Consider the following 15,697-nt stretch of genomic DNA (forward strand, 5'->3'; position numbering starts at 1 on the left):
GTTACCTTGTTTTGGTCAGTTTCCTTTTTCTGGGTAAAAAAGCTTCAGGATATGGATTTATGACATCTATTTTGGCTTCTCAGAGCATTTAAATGCTTTAGTCCTTGCATTTACTGTGTAATGAATCGTTGAGGAAGACCTCTGGGTAAGGGAGGGAGCTCTGTGTCTGCAAATGTTCATTTGTTTACATGTAGAACAAAGTCATACAGTCATTTATTGAGAAATCATCAGAGTGCTTACTGTGTCCATTAATATGATCTTTATTTTCCATCAAATATGTTAAAGCCAACAATAATAAGTGGGATCATTTTTTTTTTTAATTCACACTTGCAGAACAGCTAAATTATTATTTAGCAAATTACTCTTCTGTCGTGCTCTGGAAGACTTTACGTATTTCATGTGGGTGAGGCAATGACACTCTGAAAATGCTGCATTTATCCAGACCCCCCGTTACCGTGGCTCTTAACACAGGGATTACGACGACCGTTTCATCCGTGTTGTCTGTGACACACCAGCTGCCTCAGAGCTAATGAACCTGAAGTCCCGGTTCATTCTCTGTTAAAGTGGATGGCAGCTCCTTAGGTCAGGTAGCCTTGTTATAAAATGCCTGCAACTTGGCATTCTCCAGAACTAACAACAACAAAAAGCAACTTGAGACAACCAAAGCTAGTCACCATTGGAGACATTTCAGGAATATGCCACAAGATACAAAGAATATACAAAACATATTTTGAGTAATGTCAATAATGATACTGTCATGTTACTTTTTTTTTGTCATGTTACTTTTGAAAGAAAGTATACATACCTGAATGTCTAGGTTTTGGGGATATTGGCTTTAACAGTATGTGTGTGTGTGTGTGTGTGTGTGTGTGGTTTTTCAAGTATTGAGTCTGTATAGGTCTTTTTTTTTTTAATTGTCAAAGCAATTATGGAAAATGTACAAGATAAACATTAAAAATGTAGATTAATATAGAAAACATAGAAAATAAATCCATATTCCCACCATTATAAATACATTGGTATATCTCTTCCCCCTTTTCCTATCTTTCTGTTTCTATTTTTATATCTTTATATATTTTTTTATAATTTTAGATCAATTGTGTCATACTTTTTGATACATGAGTATCATACTTTTTATATGTAAGTATTTGTCATGCAATTAAAATTCATTTGAAAGCATATGTTTTAATGTTTACATGTATTTTATGTCCTAATATGTATGAACCATACTTTGGTGAATCATCACCTATTCTTATACCTTTATATTCGTATTTGTTTTGTGTATAAAGATACATTAACTGGTCTTATAGATTGTTTATCTTCATCTCCTACTATTTTGTTAGGTTTCCAAATGTGGAATTATAGGTCAAAGGGTATGCTCTCTTGAAACTTTTATTTTTTTTTATTGCATTCTTTCAGGTTAAATCCCAATGCTTTGAATTTCAAGGATGTTCTAAGTTGTGTGATCTTGAAGGTGGTGACGGCATTGCACGGTGGGGAGAGTTTGGGCTTTGGGTCGTCCTGCTATGTGTTTGTGACATTGATCCAGTTAGCTATGAAAGACTGTTTTAGGGATTAGAAATAATGCACATAAAATGCTTGACACATGATGAACACTTAGGCAGTGGAATTATTTACACTAGCTCTTGGTACTGCTATTAAGGATGATGAGGTTAATAAATAGAATAACTTAATTGGGGGAGTAAGATATCTTCAAGAGATACTTATATATAATAAGCCTTTAAATAACATAGCAGGCTGTTGCAGTGCCTGCCTCAGTGGGAAAATCATAAATAAAGAGGTAAGTATCTGAGGAGTTTAGCAACATTTTCATAGCCGTATGGAAGTATGGGTTGGTGTTAGAGGGAGAAAAGCAAAGTGGATTTTCCAGGTGATGGTCAGCATTTTAATACATTCATAAAAGGCTATGGACTCTGAAAAACAAACTGAAGGTTCTGGAGGGGCGTGGGGTGGGAGGATGGGTTAGCCTGGTGATGGGTATTAAAGAGGGCATGTTCTGCATGGAGCACTGGGTGTTATATGCAAACAATGAATCATGGAACACTACATCAAAAACTAATGATGTAATGTATGGTGATTAACATAACATAATAATAAAAAAAAAAAGAAAAAGAAAAGGATATTGGGATTGAACATTAAATTCGGGCCAGATTTTTGACCTGTAAGATAAGCGTGAGGAGTGATACTTTCTTCCTTAGACAGGGAGGGATCTGCAGATGAGTGAATGCAAGGCTAAGAGATGTGAGCAGGATTCTTAGAACACTGATCTCACTGTCATTTCTCTGTCCATTGCCTCTGGCTGCGGTCCTACCATGTGATCGTTTCTTCCGGATTTCTCTTCCTACAATTTCCCGAATTCCCTAATTGATAGGGAAATGGGTTAATACAGCCTCTAAGCCTGCAGATTTCAAGCCCAAGTTTCCTTCCTCTGCTTTCTGCAGAGGATAACTTTTCATGGCATCTGTGCTCAGACAAATCTAGAAATCATAGAACAGGGCTGATAATTTTTGCAGCCAATGACTAATGCCCCCCAAATGGTTCCTACACTGACTGTAATACATAAAATTTGGCCTTGCACTCCTCATACAAGACCTATTTCCAAATGTCTGGCTCAATTCTTATGCTTCCCTGTGAGAGATTTCTTCCATTTTAAAAATAAATTCGGGGCACCTGGGTGGCTTAGTCGTTAAGCGTCTGCCTTCGGCTCAGGTCATGATCCCAGGGTCCTGGGATCGAGTCCCGCATCAGGCTCCCTGCTCAGCAGGAAGCCTGCTTCTCCTTCTCCCACTCCCCCTGCTTGTGTTCCTGCTCTCTCTATGTCTCTCTCTGTCAAATAAATAAATAAAATCTTTAAAAAATAAATAAAATAAAATAAAATAAAAATAAATTCAATCAGTACCTAAGGCGATGGTTAATCGTTTCCTCCTTCATTGACTTGTGTTCTGCAGGTAGATAGCCTTCATTGGCCCTTGGTTAATTTACCTTTTAATATTCAAAGTCCTGTGTATAAGTTACAGACAAGTAACTTGTATCACAACTATGCAGAAATCAAATACTATACCTCATAGTCACCGATAACATTAATGACTCATAATAATAGGAAAAACAGCATTAATAGCATTATATGATTATTAAAAGAAAACCCAAGTTATGTTACTGCCCATTTTATAGGTGCTTACTTAGATATTTTAATGTACTAATTAGGATCAAATCCAGATATTTCTTCTCCTCCATTTGGATTTGAGCTTCATCCAGTCCATTATAAATGTTAAAGAAATCCAAAGGAATGATCCCTAGAAAGGAGCATTTCAGAAAATTGTTTATGTGGTTAGCAACAGAGAAACTGAATTTATAACAGACTTAAATTCTGTCATGGTGTTTCAGCTTCTGATCTTCTCATCAGCAAAGGAGATCTCATTTTAAAACTTGTATTTATGCTAAATCTATCCGTTTATATGGTTGGTATAACTGAATCATCAAATTTTAGCAGGGCAGGAACTGACATGATAAATTATGCATTCTTGTCACCTCTTGGTCATCCTCCTGCCTATAAACTGAAATACAAAGACTCCTACTGTACCCGTGAAGTCAACGTGAGGGAAAAAATCAATTAAGAGTTTAGCTTTCCCATTGAGATTAAACCTCTTATACATGTTAACTTAACCTGCAATAACGCTTTCCAAAAGAAAAATTCTTGGAAGATGATGATGTATTTCCCGCTCGGGCAAAGGTTAAAACCCAAAGCTATTGTTCTTAATGCCTATTATTTTTATAGACAAATCTAGTACCTCCTTAGTACTGGATTAAGTAAAAGAAGGAATGTACTTAATAAATTAGTGGGCACAAAGCAAAATCAAAGTGCATAAACATGAAAATGCACGCACACACAGAGTTCTACCTCTTGACCTCAGTGGTGTGGTATCTAAAAACCTCACAAGACATTGAAGACGGCTCAATTTTGATCTGTAGTCACTTAGTTCTGGCAAAAGAGCCGTAGTCAGCTTCCAGACTCCAATTTCTCGGCAACTTGCTTTCATGATTCTGATTTTATGGTGTTTTAAGAGTTCGGTTATATCTTACAATTTGCAATTTAAAACATTATCTACTCACCCATTGCACACGTATTTCTTATGCATGAAAATAGGAAACTTTCAAAGCAGATAGTGGCGACTCTCTCAGGATTTTCCCAAAATAGAATAATCTATGAAGCTCTGAGGCTAAACAGCTTCAATCTTTCTGCAAAATGCTAGCTAAGTACACATAACTCAAGCAGTTCTTCCTTTGGAGGAGCAGAAAATGAAAGTGTTACTTGGATTTCCTGGCAGAAGTTATCCGAACATCTACCTGGTCAAAGCATCATTTAGGACAAAAGACTGTCACCGGTGCCATATTCAGAGTGTCAAAATCTAGGCAGTATAATGGAAATGTATGCAAGTCTCCTTAATCCTGGGATCACAATGAATCGGCGCTCTTCCCTAAGTGAATTATGCACAGATATTAATTCATTCCTCTCTGTATTCTCTCTTCTTTCCTCATGCAACGCTCGCCTTGGTTCGTTTTTCCTCTCCATGGTCCGCACATTTTTTCCAAGTCCTACAAGAAAAGAGGACCCAGACATAGCCAGTGATCCAGGCAGAGCACTGAGAATTGTATTATTAGCATTATTCAGCATTTGGTTCATCTCTGCAAATGCAGTTCAGGATCTGCATGATTCCAGCCCCGCAAGCTCCATTACAAAAGCACAGCCCATCAAAGCAAGTTGCCGGAAAAGCCTCAAGCACACTTAATATAAAAACCAACCCATACCCTGCAGGTAAAATAGTCCAGGCAGCACAAAATAAAAATAAAAAAATAAAATAAAAACCATTTTTGAAATTATTTTTCCACAAGGGAGAGCAATTCTCTGTGAATTGACTTACGGGCCATGACATAAAACCCCAAAATGAAAGAAAGAACAGGAAAAAGAGGAAGACCCCTAGGCACAGACAGGTGTCCTGTTCTTTCTCCTGTCTCCTGAACCCCTTTGGAGTCTCCACCAGCAAAGGAAGGCAGCCTGACCTGCAGCCCCGTTTCGAGCAACATAGAGACTGGAGATCTCTCCTACAAGGTTTCACCCGCTAACTCCACTGAAGACCCCCTCAGACCAAGAAAAATTTTTCTCACAGGAGAGTTTGAGAGAGTCTATGAGTTCATGCTCAAAGTGAATTTCCTAATTTCCTCTCTGGGCAAATACCAGGGTATTTATTTCTCTTACGTAATTTCCAGGGAGTCCGCTATGTGACCCGACTTCTATTCTGTTGGTCTACTGAGAGACCTTACCGTCAAACGGTCACCCTTGCTGAGAACGTACCCAAGGACTGATATATGACTGCAAAGGAACTTAACAATTCCTGGAAGGAAAAGGGTTAAGAGCCAGTAAAAACAGCATAAATTTACACATGACCTAGTACGATTACACTTTTATTCTCTTCCTTGCAAGGAACAACAATGGCAACATCTATAACTAATACTTCTGGTCTAAAAAACCGTCGCAACAACCTTCTGGTTCGAAAGGATCTCTAGACAGAGAGATGCACTTGCTGGTGATTGTTCTTCAAAGGGATCTAAAGGGTTCATTACATCATGGAAAAATAATCTCAACTATTGGGAGCAGAGAGCAGCCTTGTGTGATCGGTTTGTGATGGCCTGATTCTGGCTGACAAGTTCTAGAATTACAACAGTTTTGTCCCGATTTTAACCTAACTGCGAGGATGGGGAATGCCTTCAATAGCCAAAGGATTTGACTTCAGAAAGAATTATGAGTAGAGAAAAGCCAACAAACAAACAAACAAAACCAAAATAAAAAACGGTCCTGGAGAAAAAGAGGGGACATGCATTTGTTTTCCCTTATAGATGAGATCAAATGCTCCAAAGAGTGAATGAGCCAGACGCTGCAGTCCTCTAGGTCCTAATCCTGCAGTGGAGGCTTCCCTATGGGAGCAAACTAGTTGTAAACTGAGGTCTCTATGTAGAGGGCCCGGGTTGGGGGAGGAGGGGCGTGGCGATAGAAAGTGGGCGGGGCTAGACTAACCCCTGCTCCCCATCTCTTAACTCCCTCCCCGCCCAACAGTCCCCTTTCCTGTTTTCCCTTTCTCCTCTAGGAATTTTCCATCAGCTGGAGAGCAAGGACATCAGTTGTCACACTGATGGGAAAAGTTGCACGTTTGCACTTGGCCATGGCTACATCTGGGTGACCATGTATTTGCGTATGGAGCCCACTGATGAGTGGCACTGCAGGGGCATGTCCCACCAATGTCCCTCTCTTCTCTTCCTCCTCGGTCCTCCGCCTTCCTTGCGGTTCCTATACAAACGTCTCAAGGAAAAACCTTTATGACGCTTCCTGGCAACGGAGCTCAAATATCTAGATCAGCAGATATCTGGAAGAGGTGGTCTTGGGGACTTTTCAATACAGTTAATTGTACTAGAAGTACTAATGAAGGATTCAATTAAAATGAAAAAGGTAGCAACCCAGGAAAAAAAAATGAGACATTTTGAGATAGTGTCCTTGGGAGATTTTTTCCTTTAAATATCAGCTTTTCAAAAAACTTGATCCCTCGTGTAGAATTTTACTTTTTTTTTTTTTTTTAAGATTTTATTTATTTATTTGACAGAGAGAGACACAGCGAGAGAGGGAACACAAGCAGGGGGAGTGGGAGAGGGAGAAGCAGGCTTCCAGCTGAGCAGGGAGCCCGATGCGGGACTCGATCCCAGGACCCTGGGGTTATGACCCGAGCCGAAGGCAGACGCTTAACGACTGAGCCACCCAGGCGCCCCTAGAATTTTACTTTAAAATCCCCTTTATTTTGTCCATGAAAACGATATCGGATTGAGCATTTTGATGGGAGAGTATCTACATCAAGAAAAGGAACCAGAGCAAAGATATGTGATTCATATGCAAATGTCCCTCTATTACAAGACCCCTAGAAAATGAAAACCTTTTCCTGAAATCAGGGCCTTTCTGATATTTTAAATCAAGGATATCACCCTTTCCACTGTTCTGGAGCAAGGGATCTGTAAAGTAGCACACAGGCCAAATCTGGCTCACCATCTATGCAGCTCCTGAGCTAAGAATGATTTACAGTTCTTAACTGTAGGCAGAAAAAATTGAAAGAATAATGTTTTGTGACACTTGACCATTTTATAAAATTCAGATTTCTATCTTCATTAGTAAAGTTGTAACTGGAACGTAGCCACACTCATTAGCTTGCAGATTGTCTATGACTGCCGCTTCTGGGCTAGAAAAACTGAGTTGAGTAGAAGAGACAGAGCCCATATGTGGCCCACAAACCCTAGAATACTGACTCTCTGGCCCCTTACGGAAAAAGTTTGCTGGCCACCGGTCCAGAATACTGCTATGGGCATTAGGCCAAATTGAGTATAAAGGGTATGAAACCATTCCTCAGCTCTAGTACTAGCAGGTTGAAGACATTTAATGGTAGGATTTATTTAACTGTTGGTGCCTCCTTGTTAAAATGGAGAGAAAATGCTCATAGATTTATTTTTAGGATTAACCATATATGGAATATAAAATATGTATTCAAACAATAAATATTTTCTGTTCAAACTAATTGTAGTTGACATATTTTGATCAAGTTCACTTACATGTCAAAATTAAGTGTCTTCCAAGTAGACTCCTAAAATAAAATTAAGGTTACTGTTTATATCAATCCTTAAAAAAATCAGTGAACGTCAACACTGATTCTGTGGAGACTGATTTTTGCACATCTATAGCTAGCCTGTTTTAGGCTTGCAGATCCATAGCGGACCTGAGAGTCTGTGAAACTATCAGACAAGTTTTTCCCTTTGAGTTGTTTCAACTCAAGGAATCTTGAATTTGATCTCACTAGCAATTGTTAAGTGTTGCATGTAAGAGTATTTAGTGATTGATAAATATATTTTAAAAATACACAATAAATAATAGAAGAAAATGGATTATTTTGCAAAAATGAAACTGTGTCCTGAAAAATGTTTAAGGACTTTGAATTTTGAATGCAGATTATATCATATGATTCCATTTCTTTGAGAAAACAAAAATCTTTATATTTAAATCAGTTTCCAAATCTGAACCTCTTTCTATATTTGTCTTTAGTGCTGGGATTAGGCTGTGGTAAAGAAGGCACTACACACCTCAAGTATGAATTTTAAGAGGTACAGAAAAACAACAACAACAACCCAGTAATCAAGATAAGCAATAGTTTAATGCGTAATTTTTTAAAAAATAAGAATGCAAAATAATCCATGATTAACAAGGTAGGTCAAAATTGTTATATATATTCAGATTTGTTGGAGTTGCCTGCAATAGAAAAACTCAAAATATCAATACATTAAAAAAATACAAACCTATTTCTCTTCTATGTAAAAACATCTGGAGACAGGTACTCCGCAGACAGTATGCTGGGGGCCCCAATGTAGTAGATGTGATTATAATTTTTTATTTTCTTATGTTTGTATATTGGCATTTTCTCATTTTTCTCTAAATATTTATTATTTATTAATAAAGAACAAGACCTAGTACACTGTATAGTTTTAAGACTAAAACAAAGATGCCATTCCTTTTTTATTAAGAGTTTGTCTTCTTTATTAAGACCAAGACGGCATTTTGATCCTTCATTTGCTGAGGTGACAACAGAGAATACTGGGTAAATGCTCTCCCGGTGCAGGCAGCCTTTGCAATCATATTTCCACACTCACTAGGGAAGAAACATTATATCTGTCTAGAAACACAACTAAATCATTCATATAATATTTTGTTGTTTAGCTGTTAAATGTGTGAATGCAGAAATTGTTCTAAGCCAATAGAAGTTCACTGGTGAGGCTGAAGGAAAACTCCTCCCTGGGATTAACAAGAAAAAATAAAAAGCAGAATGCACATTTTTAATATAATGCAATGTGCACCTTTACCACCCTACTTCACAGAAGGCAAATCCTGGTAAATTCCTTCAAGGAACAGAAGTACAAAGTCACCAAAACTTGTTCCCACTAGGAATTTCTAAGAATTAATAGGAGTTTGATCTTTTCTCCCCAAAAGCCACTAGACATGCCTATAAACCTAATTTAATCCTATTCTGTAAAAGTTACATTGTCTGTTTATTTTAATATCAGAAGCTCAGTATTAAATAAATAGGGCTTTGGACTTCCGCTCATTTGAATACTTCCTTTAAAAGGGAGAGAGGCAGGAACACATACTCCTAGCATTAACCCTCCTGCCCCTGGTTTGTCATCACGCTATTAATAATATGAAATGCTAAACCCACAGATTGACCCTGAGAACCAGATTCTAACATGTGAAAGTCTTCCTGAAACTATTGATTTCCAGAGAGCTTGTTTCTGATAGGCTTGTCACCTGACATTAATTTTCCTTAACCCAATTAGATAGTAGCATAACAGCTGTGCTTCCACAGAGACCAATTTAGCCCTTCAAAACATGTGGCATGGAGAAAACGTTCAGAATTGCCTCTAGAAATCAATGAAAGAAAAACACAATAGGGAGAAAAATCATATATGATACTGATGGGATTTAAAAACTAATAAATTATTGCATTTCCTGAGAAATTGTAGGAAGAGAATTCATCAAACATTAAAAAGAAATAAAGCCAGCCCATTGAATTTCCATGGAATTTTGAGTTTTAGAATCAACTCCAATGAAATTGTAATAGTGATACTAATTCTCTCAAATAATATAGGATCCTCCCCCCACACACATCCTTTATATTTAGTTCAATTATTTTTTATTTTAAAAAAGTGATACTAGTGATCTTTGGGGTTCAATATTATTCATCAAAAACCCACGGATAAAAATCAGTGATCTTATTTTATCCTGTTTTAATATTGTACAGACATGGAAGAGGGGGTTGAACAAGATTTTCCTTGCGATTCTGTCCAAAGGTATTTTTCTGTGATCTCTCTGGCCAAACTAAAATGGCAGAAATTTTACCTTATGTTATTGGCCCTCTTAACTTCGTCTACTAGAAATAAAATTGTTATAATCTTTGTTCAAAACTTCTGCATGAATGTAAGTCCTCTGAGAGTCATATAATTTAAATGATTAAGATGTAAACTCAGTTAAGTATGAGCTACTACCTTAGTTCTCCATGACCTGGGTGGTTTCAGTCCTATGACACTCAATATGACATCAATATATATTTCTTTGTTTTTGTGCAGTTACTTTAATCTGATGAGCTCTGAAGGTTGATATAAAGGTGCTGTTACTATTATTACTATTATTATCATAATTATCATTGTAGTTTCCAGTTCAGAGAATATTAAGCTAAAGACTACCCCTTTCTTTCTTCATGATCAGTAATTGTATGTGAGTTTAAAAACCATGATGTCCTGTCTTTCCAACACAATGTTCTTGTAGGATTATGGATTTCCTTCATACAGTCTCCTGGTAAAACTAATTAGATGGCAGCTATCATTGCAAACACACAAAAAATAAGAATATAGTGCATTTGATGCTTTTAAGAGTGTTCCCTTTGTAATTGTTTGTAAATAGCATACTAACAAGTTTTTGTGAGCTTCTCTCTTGTTCATGTTATAATAATCAACAAATGCACCGTAGCTACCCAATAAACAGCAACTTTAATATACACTAAATATAAGTACAACCCTCGTCCAAATATTACAATTGAACTTACAATGACAACCACAAATTATGCATCAGAGTTTTGTTTACATCATAAAGGCCTCATTCTCAATACCTCTAAGAGTATACATTGAACATTTTTCATTAATCAATACAATAATGCATGCCCTAATACACACCCAAACATAACTTTACAAATAGTTAATGCATTCATTGAAAAACCCATTATCTCACTTGAAGCCATCACCCTTTCTCTTTACAATACTTTCAATGAAAAATGAACTTCTCCAGTTTGTATATTCCACTGATTGATTGAAAATCTCCCTATTAGATTTTAGCATCGCTTAACTACGTGCTCTGTAATAGCAAATTTTAAAAGCATGAAAAGTAAATTCAAAAATCAAATTTAGGGGCACCTGGGTGGCTCAGTCGATTAAGCCTCTGACTCTTGATTTCCGCTCAGGTCATGATCTCAGAGTCATGAGATCAAGCCCCGCATCGGGGCTCCGTGGAGCCTGCTTAAGATTCTCTCTCTCTCCCTCTCCCTCTGCCTCCTCCCCCTGTATGCATGTACACTCTCTACCTGCCCCCTCCAAACAAAACAAAACAAAACAAAACAAAAAAGTTTAATTTTTTTTTAGAGATTTTATTTATATATTTGAGAGAGTAAATGAGAGAGAGGGGGAGAGAGAGCACATGAGATGGGGGGAGGGTCAGAGGGAGAAGCAGACTCCCTGCCGAGCAGGGAGCCCGATGTGGGACTCAATCCTGGGACTCCAAGATCATGACCTGAGCCGAAGGCAGTCGCTGAGCCACCCAGGCGCCCAAAAAACAAGTTTAAAAGGACTTTGTTTTAAAAGGATATCCCAAGCCAAGGCAGGACCAAATCCATTAAGATCGGTTCCCTTCTCCCCAAAAAAGAGTGGACACGGAAAGGTCCACTGGAGAGGTAATCAATCACAATCCAGGGTAGATACAGGGAGATGGGGCTGACTTTAACTGAAAAGACCAGTTTTGACATGAAAAGCAAATAGGTGGGGAAAAAAAAAAATCAAACCCATGAATGGAAAAAAATAAAAGTTAAACTATCATGAAGACAAACAAATGTATGATTAAGAAGACAAACAAATGTATGATTAAAAATCGTGTCCCTCAGTTGATGGCCCTTTAGCTCCAGCACCAACCCACAGCAGCGAGGTAACCAAAGTTCGAGAAAAACCTCAGCTCCAAACAGACTCTTGTCCTCTAGCTCAAGTACTCAACTCAGCCTCTTTTACTACACTTTAATGCCAGATCCTAAAAAGCTTGTGAAATAGTATACAGACCCATGGGCCAGGACGGAGTCCCAACACACTTTACACATTTGCCTTCGACAGTTGGTTGTAATCTAGGACCAAACAGAGAGAGGGGGAGAGCGAGCGTGTTGAGTCAGAGGCTTTTTCTCCTTGGTATATTTACGTGACTAGTCAGATGTTCTTCCTGAGCCGAAATGGTGATCTAGCCACTTCTTTCTGGATCTTCACAACTAATGTTTCCATGGCAGATAAAATTAGTTCTTTTATTGAATTGTGTGAGCACCCCCTACTACTCACAGAAATGAGATGTGTTCATTTCGAAAGCTGGGGGTTTTGGAGGTTTGGGGGTTTTTTGGTTTTGTTTTGTTGTTGTTGTTGTTGTTTTGTAATCTGGTTTTTTTTTAAATTGGTGAATTCTTACGAATTCAAAAACACCCAGCCATGCTGGCTGATGTGACTTTCAACATGGTCACATGCCTCCGAGGGACTTCGGGAGCATCCGATGACCCCATTATATTTTCTTGGTCCATTCACATTCCTGGGCTCTGAAAGGGGTCCTGGAGTCATTAACAGCTCCACTCAAACCTGGAACAACCGCTTCACTCTCAGCTGATTCCCTTGCTTCTCATCAAGAAATGGAAGCAGAGAGAAGGGGTACCTCCTCCACCTCTAGGTCCCTGCACACACCTGCGTCTTCATCCCCACCTGGACATGCTGTTCTCCCTCCGGGTCTGTAGCTGGAAGATCCCCTCCTTCCTCTTGTAGACTGGGTGCCGCCCCTTCTCATCTCATCTATTCAAGGCCTCTTCTTTATTTATCCGCTCTCTCCTACATTGTCTATTTTTTCCTCTTTATGGGATCGTTCCCATCTGCTCATAAGCATGCTGAACTACCTCCCACTAACAAAAGAAAGAAAAATACAAAGAAGGAAATTAAAAAGAAAGAAAGAAAGAAAGCTTCCTTTGACCCTGTACCTTTCTCCAGCCGCTACTTCATTTATCTCTTCCCCTTTTTATCAGAACTTTTCAAAAGGTGTCCCTGTTTTCTCCCCCCAAATTCTCCATCAAGTCTCCTTGAGTCAGGCACGCCCCCAGCCATTCTTAAACGCCCCGCCCCCATCAACTTCGTTTCCTCACACTTGGCCTCCAAGCAATATTTGACAATCACTTGCTCACTATTTTTTTTTTTACTCGGCTAAGGAACCACTCATCTGTCTTTTCTCCTACCTCACAGGACAGCTCCTTTTTCTCTCCCTTTAATGACTTTTATTTGTTTCAACCTCCCCATGTTGCAGTGTCCCTGGCTCTGGGACCATCCAACACCCCTCCCTGAGTCTACACTCAATTCCTGGGGGATCTCGAGCAAGCCTGTGCCTTTATAGACCTATCTATGCAGAGGGCTTCCAAATTTCCATTCTCAGGTCTGACCTTCTCCCACAGCTTCTCCAAACCCACATATACAACCTCCTACTGTTTTCTCTACTTGGGGACATCCAATAGAGCATTCGAAACACATCGTGGTCCAAACTGAACTCTTAAGTTTTGCTTCTCCCCCAGGCTCTCAAACTTGTTTCTGCTCCAAGACCTATGCACTGGCTTGGAACTCTGTTTCCCCAGCTAGCCACATGGTTTACTTTCTCTCTTCTAGATTTTTGAGCAAATGGTACCTTCACTGAGAGGCCTTTTCTGACTACTCTACCTAAAATGGCACCCATCACTCTCTGCACAGGTATATTCCTTTATTTTATTTTATTTTATTTTTTAATTTTTTTTTAAGATTTTATTTATTTATTTGAGAGAGAGAGAATGAGAGACAGAGAGCATGAGAGGGAGGAGGGTCAGAAGAAGAAGCAGACTCCCTGCCGAGCAGGGAGCCCGATGCGGGACTCGATCCCGGGACTCCAGGATCATGACCTGAGCCGAAGGCAGTCGCCTAACCAACTGAGCCACCCAGGCGCCCTATTTTATTTTATTTTTTTGCATAGCAACTTAACTGTGCCTGGCATTAAATTATGTTTGGTTTGTTTATTTTTTTCATTTGTTTGTTTTACTTCTGTCTCTCCTACTAGATTGCAAGTTCCTAGAAAGATCATTTTTTTCTGTTTAGTTCATTATTACCTTCACAATGTCTATGAATGACCAGACATGAGGTAGGTGTTCAATACATGAATACATGAATTAGTGAATGTTAGAAAAATGAGGATTGCAATGGAAAATTTTTATCTCACTGACTGCATTAATTCTAGTCCTGGCAAATAAATAGAAGGATGAGAGATGACAGATAGATAGATGATAGATAGATAGATAGATGATAGATAGATAGATAGATAGATAGATAGATAGATAGATAGATAGATGATAGATAGATGATAGATATAGATAGAGAATAGATAATGATAAATGCTAGATAATAATAGATAATGATAGATAGATGACAGATAAATAATGATAGATGATAGATAAATAATGATAGATAGATGATAGATAAATAATGATAGATGAAAGATAGATAATGATAGATATATGATAGATAAATAATGATAGATGAAAGATAGATAATGATAGATGCTAGATAATGATAGATAAGCTACAGGGAAAGGAAGGCAAGGAGAGAGGGAAAAAGTAAAACTCATCAAAAAATAAAACCATGGTTTAGAATGAGGGTTATTGTTCATTGCAACAAACTCTGGGTAAAGATGTACAAATAGAAGATAAGGATCATGGTTGGGTTCTGCTACTTAATAATTACATGACTGTGGGCAAGGTGTTTTCTGATTCTTAGCATTTCATTGATAAAGTTGTGAGAAGAAGTACATAGAAGATATTTCTGTTACAAAATTCTGTGAGCTGCATCTCAATTTACGATGACATCATGCCTCCAACGGAGGCGTGTTGGAACATGATGACATGGATTTGAATATTAAGAATGGATACTTTTGTTTTCCAGACAATAAAAATAGAGATGGGCACCACGCACTGGCCACGTACTCTTTGCGCTAAGTATTGTCTTACGTGCTTTTGCATGCCGTGAGTCATTCAGTTGTCACAACAGTTGTACCCCTAACACATAAGGAAACGGAGTTTGAGAACTTCGTGCGAGGACACACTACTAGAAATCCGCAGAGCTGGGACTCCAATCTAGAGCAGGAGACCTCCTGGATTTCAGTCTAAATTAAATGAGAGCGTGTAACAGAGAAAGAGAGATGCAGAGAGACTACCATATAGAGAATGAGAATCAGAGATAGAAACAGGGAAATTGAGAGGTATAAAGAAGACCGAGAAATAAGAGACCAAGAGACAGATGAAGAGAAAACCAAGGCTAGCTAAAACACAAGCATGCTAGCATGACAATACCTCTGTGAGAATTTGTTAAACTCTCTGGTTCTCTCTCTCTCTCTCATTCTCTACACACACATACTACTTAAAATGAGAGAGCTTTGGAACTTCATTATTTTCTACTAGTTTCATCCTTGATAAAAGCTATAGCCTTGATCAAACAAGCACTGATAATATAAACCAGTGGCCATTAAATTTCTGAATTTGGTACAAAATATATAATTTAGTCCCAAGCCCACAAGTACTCTGTGGGAAGGGGGCCAATCCTGTCTTTCTCTGTTCTTCACATCTGGATGCTGACATAGTGGAATTTAGAAAAAAAGAAAAAAAAGAAAAATCATTTAAACAAATATCACAACTCTTTGAAAAGCATAAAACTTATGAGATTATAACATATTTACAAAGCAAATCTTTACTCATGA

This window comes from Mirounga leonina, unplaced genomic scaffold (assembly GCF_011800145.1).
Source record: "Mirounga leonina isolate KUSES-001 unplaced genomic scaffold, KU_Mleo_1.0 Mir_197, whole genome shotgun sequence".
NCBI lineage: Eukaryota > Metazoa > Chordata > Mammalia > Carnivora > Phocidae > Mirounga > Mirounga leonina.